The sequence below is a fragment of the Marmota monax genome, unplaced genomic scaffold (assembly GCF_021218885.2).
Source record: "Marmota monax isolate L192 unplaced genomic scaffold, Marmota_monax_Labrador192_F-V1.1 WCK01_AAM20220418_F8-fsc00027, whole genome shotgun sequence".
NCBI classification, from domain to species: domain Eukaryota; kingdom Metazoa; phylum Chordata; class Mammalia; order Rodentia; family Sciuridae; genus Marmota; species Marmota monax.
The window spans coordinates 15,290,257-15,308,360 of record NW_026694617.1 but is presented as its reverse complement, the minus strand read 5'-3'; the positions used below and the strand labels follow the sequence as shown (position 1 = coordinate 15,308,360).

General features: G+C 38.0%; 1 protein-coding gene across 3 annotated transcripts in view; it reads left to right on the top strand.

Moving 5' to 3' along the window:
- Positions 1-18,104, top strand: part of Grm8 (glutamate metabotropic receptor 8) — a 764,371-nt gene that overhangs the window by 237,543 nt on the left and 508,724 nt on the right. The gene's annotated exons all lie outside the window — the stretch shown is intronic.

The following is an 18,104-nucleotide window of genomic DNA, read 5'->3' as shown; positions in this document are numbered from 1 at the left end:
TTTTAAGGCCAGTGTTTGAACAGATGACATGGGATGAACTATGGGCTCAGACACCTAGGCAACTGGAGAAGTGAGGGATAAGTGGTATTCCCTCTCCTCTGACTGTTTGCTTATCCCTTTGTTTGTCTACGTTAAATTAAAAGCAGGGACAAACTAAAAGGAAAAGAAATGTGAGTCATTAAATAGAATCAGGAACAAGATTAAGATGACTATAAAACCTGTTTACTTGGGGTAGATCACACATTTGGCTGTAACCTAAAAGAGAAATGTAGTTAGTTATAAATGCCTTAAGGTCTATGAGAAAAGACAGAACTTTTGCTTTGGGAAAGTTTTGTCCTTGTTGCTAAGACCAGGCAGGATTCTCTCCCAATGAGGAGGACTCTCTGCAATGTTACAGTGTACTCATTTTTCTGACTGTGGATCCATGGTCAAATCTCACTTGCAACTTTCCAAGTAGCAATTTAATACAACTCTATAAAGATCACTGCTATGGGTGACCAAGTGACCTGTCGTCTGCTGCTCTTTTTGCACAGGAGACAGTGGATTTTGTGTCTATGAAGAGTATATGTGCTCTAGGCAGGCTGTCAGGGTTTCTTCTGCCTAGTTAATAATACAGATTGGGTATGTATTAAGTATGCATTAAGATTATTGGGCTGCTGTTGGCTCAGTGGCAGAGGCTTGGCTAGCATGTGTGAGGCACTGGGTTCGATCCTCAGCACCACATATAAATAAATAAAATAAAGATATACAAAATACAATAACTATTCAAAAAGATTATAGATTCAACATTGGGACTCTTACGCCTTAACAATAATGATGGAATGAAAGAGATATCTAAGAAAACTGGGGAGTCTTTGTTAGGGTATATGTCTGAACAAACAGATACTCCTCTTATACTAAGAAGGAATTTAAGGGAGATAGTTGTGTCATTGGCAGGTTCCTTAACTTCTCTGTGCCTCCGTTTTCTAATACATTTATTAGATGCAGGCATTAGAACTGCCCTTATTTCAACTGAACAACTGACAGTTATCATTTACTATTTAATTCATTACAAAAAACCAGGTGGACATAGTTCAACAGATGTACTGGTTCAAATCTCAAAGAGCTTAACAATCTGTTGTGGGTTATAAATATGTACTGATTACAGAGTGAGCCAGTAGTTTGTAATTAAATGCTCAAGTGGGAAAAGCAGTAGAGGAAGTCAGAAGAAAGAAATATCTGTCAGCTTGTCGAAGAATGCTTTTGTAGAAGGTGTGACAAATGAAATTGGAGAGTAAAGCTCAAGTGGAGAGAGCAGTGAAGACAGCCATTGGATTGGGGTAACAGTACGGAGATGGGAACCTGTGCTGTGCCTTTGGGGGGAAGGCAGGTAGCTGACCTGTGTTTATAGAGCCCTCAAGCCATGAAGAAATAACAGGTAGGGATTAAGAAACGTGAGGAAGAATTCCTGTCACGCAGAAAGGCAGCTTGTCAATAGCCTTACCATTGACTGATTTCCCAGAGTGCAAGGATGCTGATGCTGTCCCAGGTGCTGATAGTAAGCTTCACTGCCGTCCCTGCCCTTGGAAGAGCTCAGTGTTTAGTGAGGAAGATAGGTTTGTAACAGGTAATGACCCTCCATAGTGAAGAAATGGGCGGTGAGTGCTGTGGATGACAGCTCCCAGTGGCTGAAGGGCACTTGGTGGAGAGCAGTCAGGAGCCAACTGACTGTCCAGTCCATCGGATAAGCCAGCCCATCACTTGGCTAATTTAGGCACACAGCACTGGCTTGAGTAAATGTTTAACTACATTGACTGGTCAAGGGACTCAACCTAATCAGGTATTCGCTGGCATCATATAGACACAGCCTTAGCAAGGCAAATAGCATCTTAGTCCCCAGCCTTTGAAATGATTCTGTGGAACTTTCCTGCTACTGTTGTGGGCTAACCAGGGTGTTTTGACTTTCTGCCACATGATGGGAAGAGGGTTATTTTTTAATGGGATATCATTCATTGTCTCAAATACATTTCTGTATATATTTCCAATATTTACCTTATTTCTATGATTAAAAATATATATTTAAAATCTCTTTTTGAAGGCTAATTTTTTCCTGTCTGTTCACTAGCAAACGGATCTAAACTGAGCTGACTTGGTTTATGACCATAACCACTTTCCTAGATTTTAAAAATACCTGCTTTTAAAGCTCTGCAGATATATTTTTCCATGCTCACCCTAACCAAAAACTTTTAAAATGATGAGTGAAAGTTCACAGTTTTATGGGCTTTCCTGTAGTAGTGCTATTTTTAGGAAAGAAAACAGGATATTTTGTTTTCTTAAAAAAAATAAAAACCCAAAACAGTTTTGTCTCCGTGGTCCACTGTACAGCAACGCTCAAGGTTATTCAAGGGATAGAGTGAGTACAATTCTTCTTTGATCCCCAGGAACTTGTACCAATAAAAACACTGGATTTGTGAAGGTCAGGGATACACCTCTGACGTAGGTTGTGTGGCCAATTTGTATTCTGACTCTGGAGCATCCAGGTCTGAGCGTGAGTCAGTCACAGCACAGCTATAAACCTTGCCATTGAGAACTGAGTGTGGGAAGAAAAGTGGAAGGAGCTGGGAGCATAAGGGTTAGGATAGCTGAGAGAGACACTGTCGGTTGATTGTTCAGTGGAATAACTGCTTTCTCAAATTTATTTTCAGCCAGTGTACCTATAGTAGGCTTAGATTGTAAGGTCTGTAATATGGGCTTTTGTCTCAGTGTAGTGGTAATCATACAACCTATTCAAGGGTCATAAATTCAAATCCCTATAGAGATTAGACAAGGTCATATAAATGTATCATGCCAGGCCAGTTGTGATGCAATAAGGAGTAGTACTGGCAATAGAAAATTGGAGAAAGCTTATGCATTTGTGTGGGACAGTTAAGGCTTTTCCACAGGCTGAATTTGGCCACTGAACATTACCAATTTGCCACTCTTGAATTAAACTCCTGCATTAAAGTGCATGAGAAGAAAATATGTTTGTATGTAGCTGAAGAAGAGAGATGTGAATTAATTATGTGGTGGTGTCCCTGTGTAGTTTTCCTTTGTGTCTGTCTCCAAGTTGATTAACGAGAGGAGGAAACAGTGGATAGTGACCTTCCATCTTGGAGATTCAGAATTTTCATTCTTTCAGAAAACGATTCCATTAGACCATGGCAATGAATCTTCCCAGCTCTAGGTTTCGTGGTATGTCTTCCAGACAGCATAATTTGTGATGTACTGTTAGTGCTTATGGGGAAATAATTGAATAGATTAAAAGCAATGTGTTTACACATGTGATTTTAGCTTTCATTATTAATGGAGTCTATTTTTTTTTTAATGTATGTGTCCAGAATTTATAAGAGGGTGGATTGTTCTGTGGGTCATCAGCTCTATACCTCCTAAAATTTGGTGTTTGTGGTTAAATGTTTAGGAAAGTCTCTCTCTCTAGAGTTTTGTAAGAGAATGTGCATAGTATTTTTTCATAATCAATAAAATGATATGTATAAATGAATTGTAAAGATAGAAAACCCAAGCTCTCAGGTTTGCATTTTGATTGTAACTTTTATGGCTTGTACAACCTTAAGCAAACCATTTAACCCCCTGAATCATCAGTTTCATCACCTATAAAAGGAAGTTTCATAAAGCTTAAATAAGATGGGACAAGTAGGTAGACTGATAGACCATGGGACATAATAGGTGCTTAATAAATGTTTAAATATTTGTATTATAATATCCCTAATTAATATTATTTCTAGAAATATAGGTGTTCAAATATGATATAGGGACCATTCTCAAGACTGATATAAGGCTTAGAATACAGAATATTTGAAAAAACTAAAATAATAATAGTTTGAAACTTTTACACCAGATAAGTGAAGCTGAAGAAAGAGAATATTACTATTCAATTTAATTGAGGATGTTACTTAGTTCTATAGATTAAAAAAATTAGAAGTTGACATAAAAGAATAGTTTTATAATTTTTATTTGTGGGGAAGATATTGTAAATAAAGTGAAAGTATAAGCAACAGACCAGGAGATGAAAATCATGACATTTATGCCAAACAGAGGATTGCTAGATATAGGTAAATTATGTCTGTATTTAGTTAAAAATCAATATCCAACTGATAAAAGTATAAAAATATGAAAAGAATTCACATGTGAAAAATTCTTAACTTACAGGGATTAAAGAGTTATAATTAAAATCAGATACCATATTGCAAAATAAAGTAAAACAAGAAAGAAAGGCCTCAAATAATTTCTAGAGACCTACTGATTAAAGATATTTAGTATGGCCTTTGAGAGAACTTTTAGATAAAACTCTCTTCTCTCCAAATTGTATAGCAAAAGATTTTTTCCCAATTCAGTCTTTAGCTAAAACAACAACAACAACAACAAAAAATAGCCTAAAGCAAAAATAAAAATTTAAAAATAGAAAACCCTTATCTTCCTTACCTTATGGGAAAAAAAAAAAGCCACAAACTTTCTCTCATCCCCTCTCCTACTGAAATCTGGAAGCCATCCAGATTGGGAAGAGTAGAGTTCTGAGAAGGGAATGGATAATTTGAAGGCCAAATGGTCCTTTTATATTTTCTTAAATTTCCTATGTTCATGCATAGTTAAAGATTTGGGCTATTTATCTCTGGTGGGAATTAAGATTGATATTGATTTTTTTAAGTAGCCCAAATTGAGGCAGTAAATGAACCTTTACAAAGTACAGGGCTTCAATTTTCTTTAAGGAGAATTGCTAGAAAGAGGGAGGAGCAGTTTTCTTCTCTGAAAGGTTGCACAGCCTGGGTGACCCAGAGCCCAAGTCCTGAGCAGGTGGATGGGCAGGGTGGGGCACTCTGAAATACTGCAGCTGGCCAATCAGCCACCAGTGAAAGTGAGTCGAATGCCACTGTTGGTGGGACAGGAGTCCTGAGGGAAAGACCGTTGCATATACAGAGGAAGTGATGAAGCAGAAAGCAGGAAAGCTGTGGGGGGACATCAGTGAGGACTGCGTTCTTGGGTGGGCATAATGGTGTCAGCAAGACCCCCAAAACAGAATAAACTGGAACTCTGAGAAATGCTAGATCATAAAGTGCACTTTGAGTCTACATTTGGAATAAAAGGAATAATGAAATAATAGGCTCACCACTTGGAGCTGATGGTGCAGTGAGGATAGATTATAGAGAAAAGGAACCACAACTCAGACCTAAGTCGTCATCTTCTTTTTTATAGTTTCCAGCAGAATAAATCATCTTCAAATTAGGAAAGTGCAGGAAAAGCCATATGAGTAACATGACCAACTCATTAATTTCTAAGATGAATGAGGAGATAGTAGGAGCTCTAGCCACAGCTCGTGTTCTAGGTGCAGGAGTGGAACTGTCCAGGTACCCAAGGAATGTGAAGATTGGGCCCTGGGAAAGGTAAGATTGTGTGGGCTTTTGCAGAGCTTTATTAATGGTGTCTGAAGAGGGACAGATAACCAGATAATTCAACAAATTTGCAATGATTTCTGGAAAAGTTCAGAACAATATTGATGTTAGGATCATTGGGGGTGCTTTAGGAGATAATTTAATATGTTTTTTAATGGGGAAAATAAACTAACTAACTAACTATATATATGTGTGTGTGTGTGTATATATATATATATATATATATATATATATATATCTCAAACTAAAACATACCTTCAAGGATCAGGTGATTTTTTTTTGATAGATCATAAGTTAGTTGTAGATGTACCATCATTTTCATTTCATCAAAGTCTTTCTTCAAAGTTCTAGATGTGTGTGTGTGTGTGTATGTGTGTGCGCACACATACACACACACACGGAGACAGAAAGAGAAGGAATGTAGACTGTGTGAACATGACTAGAACTATTTATGTAGATTTGCAGTAGGGTGAGCAGCCATACCCCCAAATTGCCAATCCAGATGGAAATCTCTAGAACATTCCAGGTTTCTGACTTGGCTCTATTATCTGTAGATCATTGGAAACATATAAAATAGTTGTTTAGGTTTGGAGATGAGACTCTGTGGTAGAGTACTTGCCTAACACATGTGAGGCCCTGGATTCAATGCCCAGTACTGATTTTTCTTTTTTTTTTTTTGCTTAGAGAAAAATATGTTGTCAAATGTGTAGATAATGACAAATGTCATATCAAACAGCTTCTAGAGACTAGACCAATAGGGAAAGTACAAAAGGAAGAACTGTATTGGAACTAAATGTAAGATTCAACATTTGTATTTGAAAAAGTTGCTAGGACTAAGAGAAGAGGGATGTCTGACAGTCCATACACTGAAAAGCCTGGGCTGAGTGTTGATGGCACAGTGGGCTGGGTGTGAGCCAACTGTGTGGTTTCACTGCTGAGCAAAATCAACCCCACATAACATATTCCTTATACCTAATGCAAGTATAAGCTGCATTAACAGAAAAGGTGTGCCTGGCTCTCAGGAAGTGATAATTCGACTGCTCTCCACTGGTAGACCTCATCTTAAAAGTAATATTAATGCTTCAAAGAGGGCCAGCTAAGATGGTCAGTGGGTCCAGAAACCATGCAACATGAGGAACCTGGAGAAGAGAAGCTAGGGCCATATACATGAGGATTTAAAAGAAATCTCATGTAGGGGGAAAAATAAGTTTTTCTGCTGTATCGAGCAGGAGTAGGCTAAAATAGATGCACATTTTAGCTAAATAAGTCTTTTGATATTTGAACCACTAGGGCTATTCAACACATTATGGGTTTCATTCTGATGTAGATAACTCTGTGTTTTAAAGGTGTTCAGAACAGGATTCATTTAATGAATCTTTAAGGATCATCTATTTTGTGAAACTGTTCTAGGTGCTGAGGACAGACAGAGTGGTAGAAATTAAGAAAGAAATGAGTTGACATTGACAGAGAGCAAACCAATATGTGGCAATGATATTTTCCCTTTTTGTCTGGGAATTAGAGTTTCAGCTACAGGTTGAGAACCAGAGAAGCCAAGTGTCCCTAAGTTTAAGATGCTGCTGGAGAGTGGAACGACCTCCTGCAGTAACTACTGGGAGACACTGGTAACAACCAGTCTCACCACTAAACCTATCTTCACCAGTCAATGGAGGAAGATGAGAGGGGTTGGCCTTTTGGGGAGTGTGTATTCAGGGCCTGGCCATTTCCTTCCCTTCCATGAATGAGAAGGTCCTTGCTTCTGCTTGGAGCCAAGTGAGGAAGGCTCTGAGGGAGCCAATATTGGGGGTGTTGTCAAAATGGTGGATGGGCCTGGCATTCTCTACCAGAATCTGTGGGGCTACTGGGAGAAGAGTTTTGGAGAGTATTCTTGGGGCCTAGTAGTAGGCATGCTATTCTTTTCTCTCCAAGGCTTTGCTATAAATAGAATGAAAAGTGAGTATTTGACTTGTGCTCTTGAAGATTAGGGAAAGTATGTCTAAAGTCAGACCCTGCAGATCCTGGGGCAGAGCCCAGGACAAGGTGTGTGGTTTGACTGGTATGAAGAAGGTTTAGGTCTTACCCCATCCAGAATACTGGTAGCTCTCAAGGTTGTACAAGGGAACCCCAGTGGTTAACATGGCTCTGCTGCAGTTATTTGGGGAGTAGCCAAGGTGCAAGAGGCAGAACAAGTTTTGGAGCTCTTAACGTGGGAAAGCCAAAGGTGTCATGGCTGTTCCCCTAGGATAGGCAAGGGCTGCCGTCCTCTGAAAATCCAGTCTTCACCTCAGCATATTCCTCTGGCAGGAAAACTCTGAATCAGGATAAAACACTGAGCCCCTTTTATCACCAGGCACATAATCAGAGTCTCTTTAATATTATAGTGGGAGAGGTTGTATGCATGTATGTGGGGGTGGGCAGAGGCTATATAAGAACTCTCTGTACTTTTCACTCAATTTTACTGCGAATCTGAAATGTCTCTAAAAAAGTCTATTAAAAATGCTAGCTTATCTAACTAATAAGGATCATCTCTACCTCTCAGAATCATCTAGAATTGATATGATTTTAATTGTTAAATGAAAGCAGCTCCAGCCACTTCTACCAAGAGCAAGGTTAGCCCTTTTGTTTTCCAGAATGATAAAGATTTTGCTAAATTGCAAAAAAAAAAAAAAAAAAAAAAAAAAAAAACCCAACTAAAACTCGAAGATATGGTAGATTCTCAGAAGTGTTGACAGGTGTGCCTGCCACACCCAAAGCACGTTTGTTTGTATGAATGAGTGAATGGATCAATTAATGGACTAAAGAAGATCTTGATCCCGAAACCAGTGAGTGCATCATAGAGCTAAACTCTACATCTCCACAGAAAAGAGGATAGAGGGAAAATGCTGTTGTATCCTAAAAGTCCCCCCCCCCCCAAAAAAGAGCAAACTGAAAAGAGTTTCTTCCTTCATGAAGCTCTTCTCCTGGGTGTGGTGAGCTGAGGTTCCCCGAGGCTTCTGGATCCAAGGGAAGAGGAATGAAGAAATTTAGAAAGAGAATGAAAAATTGTCTCAAATGAAATTGTGGATTGGCCTGTGCTGAGGAAGGGTAAAGAATTGCTTTGAATTGACCTCAAGCCAGGTATTCTTAATATAGGGCCAAGTCTCAAATTCAAATAAGACTGCTGTCAGGCACAAGTGGCCAAAAAGCTATGGGATTTAGCCAGGATTCTATAAGGGATCTGCCTCTTCTGGAGAAGGAGAGAATGACATGGTACAGCCAGGGGCAGTGGTTTCATGTGTATATTCCCAATAGGCAGAATTTTATCCATAAATGGGTTACACAGATAAGCAGACAAAAAAATCATGAGTAAGAGAGCATGATGAAGAGAGTCATGGAGGGGCAGAGAGGTTTTTCTCGGTAGTGTATAGTGCCGGTCATCCTGAGGAGCAAACTTTGAGCTGAAATTTGCATGAAAAGAAGATTCCAGCTCCTGCAGCTGGGAGCAGCGAGGTCTATAGACAGAGGCAATAGCTAGTGCAAAGACCCTGAGGTGGGAAAGCCTTGGCCAAAACAAGGAATATAAAAAAGGCCGGGATAGCAAAAGGCAGGAAGACATGGTACTAGATGAGGTCAGAGATCAGTTGCTGGAGGCCTTGAAAAGCCATAGAGCAAAGGTTAGATTTTATTCTTAGTGTGAAGTTAAGTCTTTGGAGGGTTTCTCTGGGGAAGTGGGAAGGATGTGGTCTGATGTAGATATTCAATGATTTTTTAAAATATATGTTTTGGTTGTTGGTGGACCTTTATTTTCTTTATTTATTTATATGTGGTGCTAAGAATTGAACTCAGTACCTTACATGCTCTACCATTGAGCTACAATCCCAGCCCTGTGTTAAATGATTTTGAATTCTGTGTGCAGAATAATGAGGATGGAGGCAAGAGAGGGAATGGAGGCCAATTCTGTAGCAATCAGCTCTGTTTTCTGATTAATGCATTAATATCTCAATTGTTGATGTCATCATTAATGATGAATACAAAGAACTCCAGAAAACAGTCAATCCTCAATTGCAAATGCTGGGCAAGTCACTTCTCTCCCCCTGCCTGCTGCAAAATAATTACTATTCAGATATTAGCAGCTACCATGTACAGAGAGCTTATGAAGTGTCATACTGTGTGCCAAGTGTGTGAATGACTCTTACCTTATTTAATCCTCATAAGAATATGCACCAGCAATGCTGAAGAAGAGGTGGCAGCTGTTAATAGCCAAATATAAGACTTGACAAGCTATCAATTTAGTCAAGCAAATGATTAGCAGTGCAGAGATTTAAAATCAATTCCAAATTTCACTAAATTCCATTTTTTTAAAAAACGACTTTATTTACAGGACTAGCCTTGGGAGAAAAGACTTTCATATCAAAAGGAATACTTGAACTAGTCTTCTTGAGAAGCAGAGATATTTTGAAATCACACTCATTGTCAGGAATACATCCCAGAAAAATTACCAAGTCATTTTCTAAAATATCCTGCACATGTTATGGTTTTTAATATTCTGAAATTTTATGTAACATAGAAAACCCACATTGGAAGACACTATTTATTGAGGGCTTCACTTTAAGGAGCAAACAAGATTCCATGGAGCTTTGCATCATGGAATGAAGGGTGACCATGGACTTAAAATTGGAAATTTTGTCAGCCAAGGAGATTTTTTTGGTCTATCTCCATGAATTCAATTTTACAGTTTTTACTTCATGAAATGATCAAAGCCTTTTGCTTCTAAGCTCACATTCCTTTGAAATGTAAAATTAATAGTTCAAAACTTAAAGGAGAAATTATCATGGTTTTAGATTTTTTAAATAGGACTTGTTGTGAATATTTGGAAAGAGAAATTTCCTCTTTAAAAACAAATGTTCAGATTTGGAAATGAAAACTACTTATTTTCTATAGAAGTGGAAAATAGTCTCAGTGTTTGTCTCTTTTGCATAGATTCTGTGTGTTTCTGTGAACAGCATGAAGGTTGTTGACATCATCTGGTAACAAAGACAGGTTTGCCATAATCAGAAACTATACACAATGGGTGAATAAACAAAAATTTGTAAATATTTAAATTTTGTTCTAAAAAAGAAAACGAAAAATCTCATACGGGAGAGCTGAGAAAACCTATTAAGAAGAAAACAAGAAGGAAAGGCAAGATAACAGAAGCCGTGTTCTTCCTGAGTATTAGAGAGGAATACTACACCAGAGTGGGCACATGCAAAAATAAGAAACCCAGGCAAGCTTCTAGTAAATCAGCTAATATTTTTGTAACTAATATATTATGATTGTAAATTGAGCATTTTTCTAGGCATTTAAAATATATCTCATCCAAACATAGATACCATTCCCATTTTATGCATGGGTAAGTTGAGGCTTAGAGAAATAAGTGAGAATGTTAGGTTTTGAACTCAGGGCACAGTATTATCCTTTAGGATTTGGAAAAAGCTATAAAACTCAGGTGTTTGGTGAAATAAAATGTATGAAGAAATGTAATAGTCTTGCATTAAAATCAGTGGGATTTTGTTGATTAGTAAAAGTTCTCTGCCAGTCACTGATATCTTTCTTTCCTGGTTTACATGCTCTTCCTAGAAGATGTGGACATGACCTATTCTTATTTGCCTCTTTGACTGTGACCGAATGTCTGTTCTTCCCTCTTTCCTCTCCTCCACCTCATGCCTCTTCATAGTTCTCTCCCTGCCAAGAGTGAGTGGGGACAGCAATCTGCCCTTTAGATTGGCTAGAGTCATTATGAGATTTAAAATATCTTTTTATTTTAAATATAGTTAACTTGCTGGAAAAGATATTTTACGTTAGAAGTTAATATTTATGGCAGAAAATCATCTCTCTAAGTGTGTGTGTGTGTGTGTGTGTGTGTGTGTGTGTGTGTGTATTTCTTCATGTTTAAATAAATTAAGTTTTGGATGAATCCTCCAAATACCTAGAAGAGCCTTAAAGACTACAATGGAAGTATGATTGAAGACTGCTGCTTCCAAGATTACTTAGAATTCAGATATTTATCATGCAGTGACCTATGCAGCCATCATTAACATTTATGTTATGAAAAAAAAAACCATCAATGCAGAGGAAGACAATAAGAAGTATTATTGTAAGAAAATTCAAATGCAGCATTATCCATGACCTACTATCATGGTTGGGCCATAAGCCAGCTAATTCCTAGGCAGGAAAGTTAGAACTGGTAAGTAAAATTGTAATATCGTTGCCAAAAATTAATTACCTCAAACATAAGACTTAGGTTTGGATGATACATTGTTTTATCAGCATTCAATTATAAAGTTGAAAGTAAACAATAATTTAAATATCCCCCCAAAGTCTAAGAGGTAAAATTTGCTCCCATCTTCCTATTGCATTTTATAGTATCCTTTCTAATCTGACTCTAATATTGTAATGTATTTGGTGCCTTAAAATATGGTTGAATTTGATCCAACAAACTTAATAATTGGCAGCTATCAATTATTGACTAATCTTTTTTCTAAAAGTGTTTTTGTGTCAATAGCCAATGTCACTGTTAAAATGCCAACAAGTACAGTTTCCAGTGACAACATTAGGCTTATGTTTTTTTCTAAGGTCTACTTAGGGATCTTAAAGTATAATTTCACAGACTTAGAAGGACTACCACTTTGACTCCTTGATTGAACTGTCTAAACAACTGGATTGATTCACTTTTTCTTCTATACCACCTACAGTTCCATAGCTATATGGACTGAATTGACCAGGAATCTATAGTTAACTTGCTGGAAATTAGTACCATTCATTTGCCACCTTTATTATTAGAAGAATAAAAGCTATCAAAGAGAAGATAATTTAATAGCTTTGGTTTGTGCTTATTATATTTCTTTGAAGTTCATTTCCTTAAAACACTCTCCCTGAGCAGTTTTTGGACTGGAGTTCCTTCATGGAAGCAGCTGGGGACAGGGAGGGCCCAGAGCCCAGTGGAGAGTGCAGGTTTTAATGAAAAATATTCCTGGCCCTGGTGCCATACAGTGTGGAAGCCAGCACTTTGGATTCTCTGTTTCTCTTCATATTCTCTCTCTCTCTCTCTCTCTCTCTCTCTCTCTCTCTATCATATTTAAATAATAATGGCTGTATTTGCAATACCTGCAAATGTGAGTGTAAGTGGCAGCATTTTGAAAAATGTGAAGATGTTATTCCTTGTAAGCATTTAGAACTGAAGTTGAAAGACTAGAAATTGTTGGCAACATCACAGGATCGCTTATCTCTTTTTCAGTAATGTACTGTTCAGCACATGGTACATTCCCTTAGGAAGCTCAGTGGAATCACCCTTTCTTCCACTTAGAGAGCTTTAATTTCCTTCCTGTGTCTATTCTGAATGGTAATTTTACATTGAGATTCTTGTTTCCTGATTTATGATGATGATTAGGGCAACAGAGGAATAATACAAATTTGGCCACTCTAACATAAAATAAAACGGAACGTTCCCTGAATAATTACAAAGCTAGATAATGTTGGTTCTCCCACTCAGCCACCTTCCTAAGAGGGAGCCACCAAGGCGACACACTTGTATTAACAAATGGACTGACATTTTTTGAGACTGGCCAAGAAAATATTACCATTCATAGTTCCTGCAGGAAAAATACAGATTCTAGGTATCCGTAAATATTGCCACTGTTTAATCACTAGGGTCCTACTTACAAATGTTTTGTTCTCACTACCCCTTGCCTGCCAGACTGCCCTAAAGGAAGTGAGAGAATAGTCAGAGACACTTAGGAGGGAGGTGATGCTTGGTGAAAGGCAGCCCCCTGTGCTCCTAAGAGAGACATTTGCTTGGTTGTTGTGCAATTTCAAGGTGACAGGGGCAGAGAGCTGTGGGGCAGACAGCTGTGGATGTAAGGAAGACAAGAGGAAGAGGAGAACAGGGCAGATGCATTCAGAAGCATCACTCCATCCTTAACCCCTCTTTGCTTAGGCTGCACCCAGGCATATCTCCTGCCCCTGCCTGTAACACAAGGGGTTATAGATATAACACAAGGGGTGTAAGGGGTTCCTCAAAATTCTTTTCTGAGATTGCTTAATACTGACATGTTTTCCTTTGGGAAATGGAAACCATCCTTAAAATACTCTTTTTGAGTTCTGCATGATTTTTCCAAAAATGGGTGCAATTGATTTTTACTACCCCACCTCAGTTTCTGGGTGTTCATAATCTTTGCCTCAGAATTTAAGCAGAAAACCCCTTTTCATCTTGCACTTAATTAGGTTAAGATCCATCCTGTATGAACAGATTTTTACCAGCTCTTAGTTCTGCTTCCTTTAATGAAAATTCTTCAAATGCAGTTCAGTGTAGTGAAAGGGCAAAGGAGAAAGGAGATAATGTTTGCAGAGAGCTTACAGTGGTGTAGGTAGGCCTTTATGCTCACTGTGTTTGTTTATAAAGGATCTCATTTAATACTCAGAAAATGTAGGTATTCAGGAAACCAAAGCTTAGACAGATTGGGTAACTTGCTTCAGGTAACACAATTAGCATTTGATAGAGATAGGATTCACATCCTAAGGTTTTTGGCTTCCGAGCTGTATTGGACTGAACACACCTTACAGTGAAATTCATGCTACAATGGACAGCGTTAGAGAATGCACAGTGTAATGAGTCTCGGTGTTTACAATGCATGTCCAAGCTCGCCAGGGCTGATTTTACATACCCTGCAAAATGGCAATGACATGACAAATCAATGTGTATAATTAGAAAAAGGAAAATGTTAGAAATCTATTCATGCTTTAAGAACTGAAAAGGTACTGGTCTCCTGCCAAATTGACATATATTTTTAGAGTCAGAGACTCTAAGACACTCCTTTACAGGGTGCTTGTGATAAATAATGCCACTTAAATGTCCAGCTACCTGCTGCAGCACACAGCTGAGCTCTCAGAAGAACCCTCCCATTCCTTCCTCAGAGGATCTGGGTTGAGGATGTACAACAATGGAGAAAGTTTCTTGGAATGTAATGGAGAAAATGTTGTGAATGTAATGACTAGATGTTTTTAAATACACCAGTTTTCTGTGGTTTGAAAGCTCAACAGCTTCCGAAGGATGACATTTACAGTTCCAAAGCATTTTCCTAAATAAGGTAACACATTTTATTATATTGCTCTATCATTCCATGTATTTGTAGAGTGGCAGTGTCTCTATTGGGAAGGAGGCCTCAGAATGCTTTTCTACTCCTATTTCTGTCTGTGTCATCATGACTTTGATCGCCCCCTTCACTATAACTCCTCTTTCAACAGCACTATGACCTGGTGTCAGTTAGGGATGCATTTGACTGCAGGTAACAGGAATGGGTCTGCATTGGCTCAACCAAATAGAAGCCTGCTTTTTCTCAACTAACAAGAAGCCCACAGGTAGACAATCTGGAACTGATGCAGGGACTCCAGGATGTCATCAGAATTCCAGATCCCTAGGTTTTCCAGTTGTGTCTTCCTTAGTATGTGACTTTTATTCTGATTATAACTTCACATGACAAGATAACAGCTCCATTTTCAGCCTTGCAGTGTCATTTAGGGTTGGTGACAGTATCTTTTATATGGGTCCCCATGGAGCATGTATCACCATTGTACTTATTGGTGTCTGTGTGCATGGATTATTTGTACAAGGTCTTGCTCTCTTCTCTCTTAGACTATAGATTCTAGGATATCGAAGGCTGTGTTTATTTTGGATACCCCTGCCCACCCCAGGGTGGAACACAATACCTAGTACACAGTAGATCCTTAGGTTATTGAATGAATTAGTAATTAAAAATTTTTTGGTTGGCTTTACTTTCATCTGCTCTTCTTCCTTTTCTATATTTCTTTTTGTTCTCTTTCTCCCTTCCCATGTTTGACGTTTAAGCACTCTCGTTCATATTTGCTCATTCATTTGTATTTCTTTTTCTATTCTTGCCTCTCGTTGAATTGTTTTCCTCTTTCTCAGTCACTATTATTTGGTTCACAGTTGTACAATTTCCACTCCGGTTCTCTTACTCTGGTTTCAAATCACATGTCCTACTGCCTACTGCTTTTTTCCTGCAATGCCTCTCTATCACCCCACACTCAGCAAGTTCCAAATGACACTTATCAGGTCTCCATCTCAATTTTCTGGTCCCTGAAAATGATGCCACTTTCTTCTAGTTACTTACATTTGAAAACTTGGTGCTATTTGTGTCATCATTTATTTATATCATTGACTGTTGTTTTCTTAACTTAGTGAAATCTCTAGCTGTTCTCCATGCTCACCCTAGTACCTGGTGTATTGGTTTGTGGGTGCTAGTACATGTGGATGGCTGGATCAGAGGTGTCAGGAGTCAACTCCAGTGTTCCCCATCAAGCAGGGGGCAGAGGCTGTGCCAGTTCACCCCTCTGGTAGATTCACTGAAACACCATCATTGTATGCTCATGATTCATGGAACCATCTATTCAGATAACTTGTGATTACTCTGCAGTAAAATTTAAGAGAATTTGGCTCCTTGAAATGGGTGGGGCATTTTATGATGGTAAGTTTGGACATCTTTTACACTATTGATGAAAAGATCACAAAATGTTATTAAAAACTACAGAAGTATAGTTGCAGTAATAAAGGGTTTTCTAAAGACAGATTAGATGTTCCCACTCAATCAACTTCATAACACAGAAATTAGTGGAAATTTATTGAAATTAATAGGTATTAAATTTAGAAAAGTTAGCACAATTGCTTCACAGATTATCTCATTAATCAAGATGTACATTTTTCTTTTAGATAAAAGTAGTGAATCACATGAATAGATTGGATGAATAAATGAATAAGGCAGTGTCTCTGTGATGCCCAAATGATTGGTTGGAAAGTGAAAAATTTCAATAAACTTCCTAGTTAGCATTTGTAGTCAGAAATTCTACCAACTATTTAGTGTTTGAAAAAAATAAACATGCGCCACTGAAACCACATTTTAAAATGAAGCTTTAAAGAGCGTAATGTGAATGGCTAACTTTGTATGACTTTACATTCATAACTCATGTAGTAGTTCAGAAATTTAGGGAACGCCTTCCACATTCTCTTTCATCCCATAGAGAACAAAATTTCCTTTAGTGTTTTTTTTTTTTTTTCTGTTTAGATTGAGAGTGAGCAATGGTTTATGATACAGTTTATTTTTTAGTTCACTGCATTTGTCAAATAAAAATTCACCTCTGTCATCATCTTGTTCTTTGGGACAGATTTTTGGATAGATGGATATTTAGAAACGGAGCACAGAGGAAAAGAAACATAGTTGGTATCAATAACACGGTTTCATCACTTTGTAATTTCCCTAATTTTATACCTTTTCCTTGCTGTGTCATTCAAGTATCCATTTGATATGGGGATTATATACAGATGAAACTGTTGTATATGAGATCCATGAAGTGTTTGTTTCCTTTTAAATTTACTTCAGTTAACTCTGGCCCTTTCAGTGTATCTAGCATTGGAATATAGGCCATGCTTAGGTTTCTGCCACAGCATGACTCCCTTGGGACGATTAGTACCTCAAAAAGGAGAACAGGAACCTAGAATCTATTCCCCTTACTGGTGCATGTATTTCATTTATTATTTTTAGAGCTGCTTCTCCTCTGGACATTTTCATATTTTTTCAATAAGATAAAATAAATATGATTTAGGTGTTCATCCATCATAATAATAGCAAGCCACTGTCATAAGGAGAAAGCTAAGGCTTAAGAACTAGGGCAATTAAATAAAAGGCCTAAGCTTATTTGTATGACAAAAACAGTGAGTGAAAGGTGTGCAGGAGATGCGAAAAATATGTGCCTAGTCTTTTTCTTTGGATCTTATCTTCAGGGATGTCTCAGAACAGGTGACTATAGTTCACATTGTCAGTTCAACTAAAGTCATTAGAGATGGTTGTCATTATTCACTATTAAAAATAAGTCCTTCCCTTTTCAACTGGTTGGGCTTTATACACACACACACACACACACACACACACACATTCTCTCTCTCTCTGTCTCTCACATACCTACACATACACACACACACACACACACAAAACCAACCTTCTGTACCATGAATATATGTCATTCTAGTGAAAAAGGAAAATCAACACATACACAAAACCAATAACAACCAATGCTGGGATTTGTAAACTATTCTGTTTATAAGAAATTTTCTTTTCGTCTATGATTTTTATAGAGTCAAAAAAATAGGTATATAGTCAAAGTAAGATTGGATAGCAGCCATCCTTGTGTTTTAAATGTAATGGGGCAGTGAGCAGAATTGCAAACAGTGAAAGTTCAAATCAAGCATGCTATTGAGTTGCCTGAATCCTTAAGGTTCAAGGTCAATAGTACAGAAATGGCTCTGAAACTATAGGGGGTTACCTGCTGAGTAACCATCCTCCCATCTTTTCCTGTTTCTTCCTGGTCCTCTAGTTTTCTAAACACTCTAGCCATGTTCAGTTAGTGTATTTCAACTTTCTAGACTTATGAATTGGTCTCAGGATGATCATGTGACCTAATAGGAGGACACCTGTGTTGGAAGTTTGGAAGGATTTTTCTTTCTCATCCGTGTGTGTGTGTGTGTGTGTGTGTGTATGTGTATCTGTCTGTCTATCTGTGTCCCTTCTTCCTTCCCATGTTGGATGCATGTAAACTATTCTGCAGTTTTCTGGCTTCCCTGTCAACAGACTTTCATTTCACAAGACTTAGGGGTAA